Here is a 12,513-nt window from a genome sequence, read left to right as displayed (position 1 = left end):
ATGTGGAGCATGTTTTCATGTGCCTTTTAGTCATGTCTATATTATGTATATAATTTGAATTTTATTTAACATACAGTGCAATGTTGGTTTCAGGAGTAGAATTCGGTGACTCATCACTTACATACAACACTCAGTGTTCATCACAAGTGACCCCTTAATACCCATCACCCATCTAGGCCATCTCCCACCCACTTTCCTCCATCAACTCTCAGTTTGTTCTCTATCATTAAGAGTCTTTTGTGGTTTGTTTCCCTCTCTCCTCCCCCACCTTCCCATATGTTCATCTGTTTTGTTTCTTAAATTCCACATGAGTGAAATCTTATGGTATCTGTCTTTCTCCGACTGACTTATTTCATTTAACATAATACATTCTAGCTCCATCCACATCATTGAAAATGGCAAGATTTTATTCTTTTTGATGTCTGAGTAATATTCCATTGTGTGTGTGTGTGTGTGTGTGTGTGTGCGTGCGTGTGTGTGTGTGTATATATATATTATATATAATATATATATATATATACCACATCTTCTTTATCCATTCATCAGTAAGTGGACATTTGGGCTCTTTCTATAGTTTGGCTATTCTTGAAAATGCTGCTATAAACATTGGGGTGCATGTACCCTTTCAAATCTGTGTTTTTGTATCCTTTGGGTAATTACCTAATAGTGCAATTGCTTGGTTGTAGGGTCGCTCTATTTTTAGTTTTTGGAGGAAACTCTGTACTGTTCTTCAGAATGGTTGCACAAGTTTGCATTCCCACAAACAGTGCAAGAGGGTTCCCCTTTCTCCATATCCTTGCCAACACCTGTTGTTTCTTATGTTGTTAATTTTAGCCATTCTGATGGGTATGAGGTGGTATCTCGTTGTGGTTTTGATGTGTATTTCCCTGATGACGAGGGATGTTGAGCATCTTTTCATATGTCTGTTAGCCCTCTGGATGTCTTCTTTGGAAAAGTGTCTATTCATGTCCTCTGCCCATTTCTTAACTGTGTTATTTCTTTTTCGGGTGTTGAGTTTGATAAGTTCTTCATAGATTTTGATACTAACCCTTTATCTGATATGCCATTTGCAAATATCTTCTCCCAATCTGTAGGTTGCCTTTTAGTTTTGTTGATGGTTTCCTTCACTGGACAGAAGCTTTTTATCTTTATGAAGTCCCAATAGTTCATATTTGCTTTTGTTTCCCTTGCTTTTGGTGATGTGTCTAATACAAAGTTCCTCCAGCCATGGCCAGAGAAATTGCTGCCTGTGTTATCCTCTAGGATTTTGAAGATTTCCTGTCTCACATTTAGGTCTTACATCCATTTTGAATTTATGTTTGCGTATGGTGTAAGAGAGTGGTCTAGTTTCATTCTTCTGCATGTTGCCATCCAGCTTTCCCAACACTATTTGTTGAAAAGACTCTTTTTTCCATTGGATATTCTTTCCTGCTTTGTTGAAGAGTACTTGACCATATAGATGTGGGTCCAATGCTAGGTTCTCTGTTCTGTTTCATTGATCTCTGTGTCTGTTTTTGTGCCAGTACCACACTGTCTTGATGACTACAGCTTTGTAATATAGCTTGAAATTCCAGAATTGTGATGCCTGCAGTTTTGTTTTTCTTTTTCAGGATTGTTTTGGCTATTCAGGGTCTTTTGTGATTCCATGAAAATTTTAGGATTGTTTGTTCCAGCCCTGTGAAAAATGCTGGTGCTGTTTTTATAGGGATTGCATTAAATGTGTAGATTGCTTTGAGTAGTATAGATATTTTAACAATGTTTTTTCTTCCAATCCATGAGCAAGGGATGGTTTTCCATTTCTTTGTATTCTCTTTCATAAGTGTTCTATAGTTTTCAGAGTACAGATCTTTTACCTCTTTAGTTAGGCTTATTCCTAGTTATCTTACTGTTTTTTGGTGTTGCAAGTGGATCAAATCCTTGATTTCTTTTTCTGCTGCTTTGTTGTTAGTGCATAGAGATGCAACAGATTTCTGCTCATTGATTTTATATCCTGCGATTTGCTAAATTCATGTATTCATTGTAGCAATTTCTTGGTGGCTACATAGAGTATCATGTTGTCTGCAAATAGCAAAAGTTGGACTTCTTTCTTGCCAATTTGGATACCTTTTATTTCTTTTTGTTTTCTGATTGCTGAGGCCAAGACTTCTAGTACTATGTTAAAAAGTAACTGACCCTTTCTTTTATTATTGTGGTGTATCACATTGATAGATTTACAAATATTGAACCAGCCCTGAAGCTCAGGAATACATCCCACTTGATCATGTTGAAAAATTCTTTTAATGTACCATTTTTAATGTACTGTTGAATTTGATTTGCTAGTATTTTATTGAGAATTTTTACATCCATGTTCATCACAGGTATTAGTTTGTAATTCTCCTTTTTAGTGGGGTCTTTGTCTGGTTTTGGAATCAAGGTAATGCTGGCTTTGTAGAATGAGTTTGGAAGTTTTCCTTCCATTTCTGTTTTCTTGGAACAGTTTGAGAAGAATAGGTATTAACTCTTTTTGAAATGTCTAGGAGAATTCCCTGTATCTTTTTTTTTTTTTTTTTTAATGTCTGCTTAGGTAACTTACCCATTGTTAAACTGGGTTACTTATTTTTTTTTTTCCTATTGAATTGCAAGAGTTTATTTGTTTGTTTGTTTCTTTTTTTTATTTTTTATATTTTGGCTACAAATCCCAGAGCAGATAATATGGTTTTCAAATATTTTCTTCCATTCTGTGATTGTCTTTTACCTTTTTAAAAAAAGTTTATTTATTTATTCTGAGAGAGTGCAGGTAGGGGAGGGAGAGAGAGAGAGAGAGAGAGAGAGAGAGAGAGAGAGAGAGAGAGAGAGATCTGGGGCTCAACCCACGAACTGTGAGATCATGACTTGAGCTGAAATCAAGAGTAAGAAGCTTAACTGACTGAGCCACCCAGGCATCCCTGTCTTTTATGTTCTTGATGGTATCATTTGTAGCACAAAAGTTTTTAATTTTGGCCAAGTCTAATGTACGTATTTTTTTCTTTCCTCACTTTTGCTTTCTGTGTTGGGTCTAAAAAAGATTCTGCCTAATCCAAGTTCAGTAAGATTTACCTCTGTGTTTTCTTTTAAGAGATTTATCATTTTAGCTCTTACATGAGTAACTGTCACGTATGTTGAGTTAATTTTTTGTGTATGGTCTAAGGAAGGGGTCCAAGGTCACTCTCTTCCGTGTAGGTATTCAGCTGTTGCAGTGCTGATCATTACATTTGTAACATCCATATCTGACTTAAGATAATCTTAGGTTTATCATTATATCTTCAGAACAATCAGGACTCATAGACCATTTCACCTCTTTCAGGCTATTAAGGTCTGATATTTTACATCCACCTTGTTTTTAACCCCCCTCAAATTCTTGCCATTAATGCTTATTTCGTGTCTTTCTGGGTTTCCCTTCCTTCTTAACTGAAGTACATTCGTCAGTGGCTGTGGCAACCCTGGTGAGAGTCTTTGTCTAAAAATGTCAGTGGCTGGCCCCTACTCACTAGGAAAGCTTAACTGGGTGTCTCACTTTGAAAATATCTCATTGTTGGGGAGCCTGGGTGGCTTAGTCGGTTGAGCGTCCGACTTTGGCTCAGGTCCTGATCTCGCGGTTCGAGTTCGAGCCCAGCATCAGGCTCTGTGCTGATGGCTCCGAGCCTGGAGCTGCTTTGGATTCTGTGTCTCCCTCTCTCTCTGCTCCTCCCCTGCTCATCCTCTGTCTCTCTCTCTGTCCCTCAAAAATAAATAAATGTTAAAAAAAATTTAAAAAGAACATATCTCATTGTCACTTGGCTTCTAAGGTTGGGTTGACTGTGGGACCCCAAATCCATCTTTTCTTCTAGATTGTTTTTAAGACTTTTTCTTTCTTCTTTCTTCTTCTGTTTTTCCTTTGTGCTTTCATGAAAGCATCTCAGAGTGGGTTTCTTTTTATCTGTCCTTGTTTTGTTTTGCGAAAACAAGAGCAATGAGGAAAACATCCCCTCAAATTTTCACTGCCACACTTACCCACTTACTTGCATCATGTCCATACACACGATCTTTTGTCTTTCTTTTAAGTTGAAATACACTTAACATATAATATTTTACAAGTTTAAGGCGCACAATATGTTGATTTGATATATTTATATACTGCAGTGTGACTGCCATTATAACACTTCTTTCACATCACCAAATTATCATTTCTTTTTCGTCGTAGGTGTAATTAAGATCTAGCCTCTTAGTAAGTTTGATGTCTGTGGTTCAGTATTGTCTGTAATCACTATGCTGAGCATTAGATTTCCAAGACTTATTCATCTACTACTTATGAGCTCGTGCCCTTAAACAACATCTTTCCTGTTCCCCCAGCCCTTGGTAAGCATCATTTTACTCTGTTTTTTGCAAGTTTGGCTTTTTTAAGATTCCACATAGAAATGTGTAAAGCATAGGAAGAAAAAAAATCCAGTTTTCCTATGTTGGGAAAAACCACGTCCTTCCCTAGCGTGTTGGTCTTTAATATTTCACGTCTGGTCACCAAATTTATGGAGGCTTTTTTCCCACACCAAGCAATTCTCCATGACATTAGCAGGGCGTCCTACAATTTAACGTACTTCTGACCCTATCTACCTGGAGACAGTGTCAGATCCCAAAGGTGAAGTGCTCAGTCCCACAAGACTGTTTCCCATCACATTTCAGACACTAATCGCAAGAAGTAAGTCCCCGGGTTTCCCACAACTTCTGTCCAATTGGGCTACAAATTGGAGGTTCCCATGACTTCCTCCCCGGGTCTGATTAATTTGCTAGAGCAGCTCACAGAACTCAGAGAAGCACTTAGTGACATGTACCAGTTTATTAAAAGAGAGGCTAAAGGGTAAACTTCCAGGTGAAGAGATACATAAGGTGAGATCTGAGAGTGTCCTGAGTGCAGGAGCTTCTGTCTCTGTAGAGTTGGGCTGTGTCACCCTCCTGGTGTGGATGTATTTGCCAACCTGGAAGCTCTCAGAACCCCATAGCTTTGAGATTTTTGAAACTTCATCGTATATGCATGATGGATTATTTTTTTTAAGTTTATTTATTTATTTATTTATTTAGAGAGCAAGTGGGGAAGGAGCAAAGAGAGGGAGAGAAAAACTCCCAAGCATGCTCCACACCACCAGTGCAGAGCCCGATGCAGGACTTGAACCCAAGAACCACAAGATCATGACCTAAACTGGATTCGGACGCTTAACTGACTGAGCCATCCGAGCGCCCTAGGCATGATGGATTATTAACACCATTTCCAGCTCCTCTCCCCTCTCAGGAGAATGGGGGTGAGGCTGAAAATTTCAAACTTCTAATGATGGCTTGATTGTTTTGGTGACCCGACTTCATCCAGGAACCATCCAGGAGCCTGCCTCTGGAGTTACCTCATTAGAACAAAAGACACTTCTTTCACCCAGAAAATTACAAAGGTTTCAGGAGTTCTGCATCAGAAACAGTGGTCAAAGATCCATATTGGAACAAGAGATGCTTCTGGTGTTCATATCACTTAGGAAATAACAAGTGTGTTAGGAGCTCTCTGCCAAGAACTGGGGGCAGAGACCAATCTGTATTTTCGATCATCTCACAAACGGATATTCTACAGTATTTGTCTTTCTCTGTCTGACTTACCTCACTTAGCATAACGTCCTCAAGATCCATCCATGCTGTTAAAAGTGGCAGAATTTCCTTCTTTCTTGTGGCTGAGTAATATTCCATTGTATATATTTATATTACATCTTCTTTATCCACTCTTCCATTGATGGTGCTTCGGTTGTTTCCATGTCTTAGCTACTGTGAATAATGCCATAATAAACACGGAAGTGCAGATATCTTTTTGATATCCTGTTTTCCTTTTCTTTGGGTATATAGCCAGAAATGGAATTGCCGGATCATATGGTAGTTCTTTTTTTAATTTTCGAGGAACTTTCATTTTGTTTTCTCTAGTGGCTGCACCAACTTAGAATCCCACCAACAGTGTACAAGTGATCCATTTTCTCCACATACGTGCCAATATTTATCTCTCTTCTTTTTTTTTTTTTTTTGCTTGACAGCCATTCTAACAGCTATGAGATGACTGGGAAGGGGTTAATCTCCAAAACATATGAAGAACTTATGCTACCCAATGAAAAAATGGGCAGAGGAACTAAATAGACATTTTCCCGAAGAAGATGTCCAATTGTGAAAAGATGCTCAGCATCACTAATCATCAGGGAACTACAAATCAAAACCCCAATAGGATATCACTACCTTCCATTTTGTTACTTTGGAAGAACTGTCCATACTCCTGGCTCAGGCCCATGTCTCCACTTAGACGCAAGGTGTCATCTCTTCTCGCCTACTCAAAGACACTGTTCCTTCCACCAACTCTTCCCTCTCCTATGTTTATTTCCTTTCCCTACTGGACTTCCCCATCAGCACAAAGATATTATTTTATTTATCCCATCTTAAAAAATAACCTCTGTCTTGACTTTACTGCCATCCAGCTGGCACCCCATTCTCCTCTCTCCCTTCACAGCAAAGCCCCTAGAAACACTTGTCTATCTTTGCTGACTTCAGTCACACTTCTGCTTCTTCCTTGTGCACATTCTATTCAGGAGGTCGCTAATGACTTCCGTGTTGTTAAGTAGAGGGTTAGTTCTCAGTCCCCATCTCACTTGACCCACCAGCAGCATTTGGCACAGATCATCCTGATTGAAAGCCATCCTCTGCCAGGCTCTCACACCAGCACACTGTCCTGCCTTTCCTCCTCCCGCACTGATGGCTCCTTGTCAGTCTACTCATTGATTTCTCATCATCTCCTTAACTCTTTACTTTTGAATTGTCCGTGGCTTTGTACATGGACATCTTTTCTTTTCTGTTTGCATCACTCCTTTAGTGCTCTTTTCCAAACGTATGGTCTTGGAAATTGTCTGTAGCAAGGTGTGTAAACCTGCAGCCCATGGGCCAGTCGCCTTGTTACCATGAGCTGAAGATGGTTTTTATATAAGAATACGCAAGAGAGATCGTATGTGGCCTGTAGAACAAAAGATATTTACTATCTTTCCCTTTATAGAAAAAAAAAAAGTCATCCCCTGATCTATAGTGTGGCTGTGACTTCCAAATTTATATCCGTGATCAGAATCTCTCCGAGATGAGTTTATCCAACTACTCACTGGATATCTCCACATGAATGTCCAATATGCATCTCAGATTTAACTCAAATGGAGCTTTGTGTTCCCTTCACCTGTTCGCGCTATAATCTTTCTTCTCACAGTCAATAGCAACACAATCCTTCCATTTGTCCAGGCCAAGACCCTGAGCATCATGATTGACTTTTCTCTTTTATTGGTACCCACATCCAATTTTAGCAAACATGTTTAAAGTATGTCCAGGTTTGGGGCGCCTGGGTGGCTCCGTCGGTTGAGCGTCCGACTTCGGCTCAGGTCACGATCTCGCGGTCCGTGAGTTCGAGCCCCGCGTCGGGCTCTGTGCTGACAGCTCAGAGCCTGGAGCCTGTTTCGGATTCTGTGTCTCCCTCTCTCTCTCTGACCCTCCCCCGTTCATGCTCTGTCTCTCTGTGTCTCAAAAATAAATAAACATTAAAAAAAAAATTAAAAAAAAAAATAAAGTATGTCCAGGTTCGAACCACTTTTACTACTTTTACCTCGGTCAAACTCCGTCCTCCTTCACCTGATTAGTACTACAATCTCTTAACTGGTCACCTGGCCACTACTACAGTCTCCTAACTGGTCTCCTATGCTTCCCAACAGTCCGTTCTCCACCCGTTTGCCGAGGTGAAATAGAAGACCGATTGTGTCATTTCTTTGCTCAAAACCCATCCGGCTTTCCATGTGGCTCCGAGTGAAAACCAACCCCTACAGCGGTCTCTGAGTCTCATGTAATCTGGTCTCTGTTATCTTTTTGATCTCCTCTCCTACCATTCTTCCTCTCCTTCACTTCCTGACAGTCACGGTGCCCTCCTTCTTCCTCCTCAAACACATCAGGCCTGCTTCTGACTCAGAGCCTTCGCATTTGCTGTTCCTCTGCCTGGACATTCTTCCCCAAGATATCAACATGATCCACTCCCTGCCACCCTTTAGGTCTTCATCACATATTACTCTTTTGTGTCTTCCCTCACCTGCCTACTTAAAATTGCAACTTCCCCCTAAGGAGTCCCGTCCCCACTCCCAGTGTCGGTTTTCTCCATAGCAATTACCACCACCGAACGTGTTATACTAGCTTATATTTTTGTTCATGATTATTTATTCCTTCTCCTGTAAGAGATTATACATACCCACCTTGCCATGCTTGTCTCTACCGTGGTAGAGTTACAGTAGAGACAAGCTTCCTCATGACGTCGTCAGGTTTGGGTATGTGACTTGTTTCACCAATAGAATGTGAACAAACATGACATATGCCATTTCTAAGCAGGAGTTTTATGTACAACAGCATGTATTATATATCATACTTTAAAAAAATGGTCTCTCCTTTCCTCTTGAAAGTATACACTATAAAAACAAGGGTTTTTGTCTGTTTTGTTCACTGCTGTCTTCCCAGCACCTAAAAGAGTGCTTGGTACATGGTAGAGCTTTATGAACATATGTGGTATGAATGAATATATGCTGGAAAATTCTTAGACATTAAAAAAAAATATATTGCCTCTCTACATTCTCCCTGTTCTCTTTTCCAAGAACTCTTACTGAATGTATGCTGGATGTCCTCATTCTGTCTTCCATATCTCTGTCTTTTTTTTTTTTTTTTTTTTTTTTTTTAGAGAGAAAGAAAGAGTGTGAGTCGGGAGGGCAGAGAGAAAGAGAATATTTTTTAATGTTTATTATTTATTTTGAGAGAGACTAGGAGTGGGGGAGGGGCAGACAGAGAGAGAGGGAGAGAAAGAGAGAGAGAGAGGGAGAGAGAGAGAGAATACTGAGTATACTCTGCACTGTCAGCACAAACCCAATGCCTGGCTTGAACTCACAAACCGTGAAATCGTGATCTGAGCTGAATCAAGGGTTTGGACGCTTAACCAACTGAGCAGCCCAGATGCCCCAAAGACAGAATCGTAAGCAGGCTCTGTACTCAGCATGGAGCCTGACACAGGGCTCGGACTCAGAACCCTGGGATCATGACCTGAGCCAAAATCAAGAGTTGGATGCTCAACCCACTAAGCCACCTAGGCACCCCATGTCTTCCGTATCTCTTAACCATCCTTCTATCTTTTCCATTTCTTTACATCCCCATGCTTCATTCTGGGTAATTACCTCAGAAGTCTCTTCAAACTTTTCAATACCCTGTTTATCTGGGATTCATCTGCTGCTTAATTTACTCATTGAGGATTTATTCCAATGACAATATCTTTTATTTCTTTAAGCTCTATTTTCAAATCTGTCTTGTCTATTTTTATAACGTCCTTTTTTCAGTATGGTCTCTTGTATTTTCTTTAATCATTTGGAGAATTTAAAACATATTAGCTTATATTCTTAAGTGGAAAAAACTTCCATTATCTGACGTTTTGGGACATGGCAGATGTCCACCTTTTCTGAGATTGTGACTCTTGCTCATGGATGATTCTTCCCTTTTGTGGTTTGTACTATTTTGGGAAGCTCATATCCAGTGAGCATTTAAAAAAATTCTTATGAGATCCACCTATGCCCTTTGAAATAAAATCATTGGCTTGGGATTTCTTTCACCAAAAAGATAGTGCTAATTTATACTCCATGCGTGCATGTGGCATAGACTTGGGTTTTCACCTTCCTCCAGGAGATTTTTTTCTCCCAGAAATGTAGTCAGAGAGTATGATGCTTTTTCTTTCCTCAGTTGCTGGATGGAGTTTTTATGTTCTCACTTTACAGAGGGGAGCAGCCTTCTCTGGGTCCCTGGTGTGGGCAAGAGTGTTCATCAGTATGAAGGCCTACACTTAGCACTTAGGTCTATATCTTTCTTTGAAAGTCCCCACAACTCCCCCATTTCGAGCTCTGAGAAATCAGCTTTCAACCTTCGTGTTCTATTTTTAAGTTTTCTGTTTTCCAGAGAAAGGTCTTTCTTGCCCAGAGATCCCTTAAAATATCCATCTGTATTTTTTCTATTTTTTTAATTACTCCTTTTTTCTTAACATAAAACTTTTAGCTCCTATTAAATTTATTTTTCTCTCTGGTGTAAGGTAAGATACTATCTAACTTTACTTGTCTCCCAAATGATTTACCAATTCTCTAAATCATTTCCTCTTTTTCTGTTTTTACCTTTATAATAAATTCTTATGTATGTGGGGTGAGTTTCGGGGCTTTCTGTTTCACTTTAATGACCTGTCTGTCATTCCCAGTGTTATTATCATATTCTTTCAAGTAGTGTATCTTTCTAATACATTTTAATATGGGTAATTCAAGCCACTTTGTAGTTCTTTCTTTTTTCTTTTTTTTTTTTTGTTTGGCCTAATGACAGGTGCTTATTCTTTCAATGAACTGGAGAACTAGTTTATTCAGTTACAAAAAATATGGTTGAGATTTGATGGGAATGAATCCTACTTATAAATTCATTTAAAGATAATGTCATCATTGTGATATGGAGCCATCTCATCAAGGAACGTAGTTTGTCTCCCCATTTAAGGATTTTTTTTTCTTTTAGGGGCACCTGGGTGTCTCAGTCAGTTAAGCATCCAACTTTGGCTCAGGTCATGATCTCACGATCTGGGGTTGGAGCCCCGTGTTGGGCTCTGTGCCGACTGTGGGGAGCCTGCTTGGGATTCTCTCTCTCACTTTCTCTCTTCCTCTCTCTCTGCTCCTCTCTGACTCATGCTTTCCCTCTCTCTCACAATAAATAAACTTAAAAAGGAAAGAATTTTTTTCTTTTATATCTGTTTCCTGAGCTAACTCAGCCCAAGAAAGAACTTGGAGCCAAAGATGTATAATTATAGTAATAATTTTTTCTCTTATATGATTCAACAAAGACTTCAATTGTTCCTCATATAACACTTCTTAGAAAGTTTAGCATAAGTATTTTTTGTCTCTCTTATGCACTTTTTACATTTTTAATTGTGTTAAAATATACATAACATAAAATTTGCCATCTTAACCATTTTTAAGTGTACAATTTGGTACTTGTCAGTACACTCACATTGTCATATAATCAAGTTCCAGAATTCTTTTCATCTTGCAAAATAGAGACTCTGTAAGCATTAGACAACAATTCCTCCTTCCCCCTGTCAATTTCCTGTCTCTGAAATTGACTCTAGGCTCTAGGTACCTCACACAAGTGAAATCACACAGTATTTCATGACTGACTTATTTCACCTAGCATAATGTCTTCACAGGTCATCCATATGGTAGCATATGTCAGAATGTCCGTCCTTTTTAAGGATCAAATAATATTCTATTGTATGTACAGACCACGTTTTATTCACCTGCTCGTCTCTCAGTGAGTGTTTACACTCTTTCATCTTTTGGCTATTGTGAAAAATGCTATTAACATGGGTATGCAAACATCTTTTTAGATCCTGCTTTCAATTCTTTTGGGTATATACCCAGAAATGGAATTGCTGGCCATGCGTTAATTCCATTATTACAAATATTTTGTATTTTTCTTGGTTATTGGTAAGATTTGGTACATTTCTTTTCTTTCTTTTTTAATTTTTATTTATTTTTGAGACAGAGACAGAGCATGAACGGGGGGAGGGTCAGAGAGAGAGGGAGACACAGAATCCAAGCAGGCTCCAGGCTCCGAGCTGTCAGCACAGAGCCCGATGCGGGACTCGAACTCACAAACCGTGAGATCATGACCTGAGCCGAAGTCAGACGCTCAACCAACTGAGCCACCCAGGCGCCCCAGATTTGGTACATTTCTTATGTTTGTATCAATGGTTCTCAAACTTGGATGCACAGGAGAGTCATCTGGGGAGATTTTATTTTTGTTATTTTTTTAAATATTGATACATTTTTGAGATAGAGAGCATGAGTAGGGGGGGCAGAGAAAGAGGAAGAAAGAGGATCTGAAGCGGGCTCTGTGCTGACAGCAGAGAGCCCCATGTGGGGCTCAAACTCATGAGTGAGATCATGACCTCAGCTGAAGTCTGACGTTCAACCAAATGAGCTACCCAGGAGCCCCGCGGGGAGATTTTAAAACATACTCAAAGCCAGGCCTCGCTCAAGAACAATTAAGTCAGAATTTCTGGGGTGAGACCCTAGCCTTGGTAACTTTTTTTTTAATATGAAATTTATTGTCAAATTGGTTTCCATACAACACCCAGTGTTCATCCCAACAGGTGCCCTCCTCAATGCCCATCACCCACTTTCCCTGCCCTCCTACCCCTGATCAACCCTCAGTTTATTCTCAGTTTTTAAGAGTCTCTTATGGTTTGGCTCCCTCCCTCTTTAACTTTTTTTCCCTTCCCCTCCCCCATGGTCTTCTGTTAAGTTTCTCAGGATCCACATAAGAGTGAAAACATATGGTATCTGTCTATCTCTGTATGACTTATTTCACTTAGTGTTGGTAATTTTTAAAAGCTTTCCAAGTGATTCCAAAATGAAATAAAGGTTGAGAAGT

This window comes from Panthera pardus, unplaced genomic scaffold, assembly GCF_024362965.1.
Source record: "Panthera pardus isolate Hobbes unplaced genomic scaffold, ASM2436296v1 HiC_scaffold_13, whole genome shotgun sequence".
Taxonomy (NCBI): Eukaryota; Metazoa; Chordata; class Mammalia; order Carnivora; family Felidae; genus Panthera; species Panthera pardus.
Note: the sequence above shows the minus strand (reverse complement) of the source record.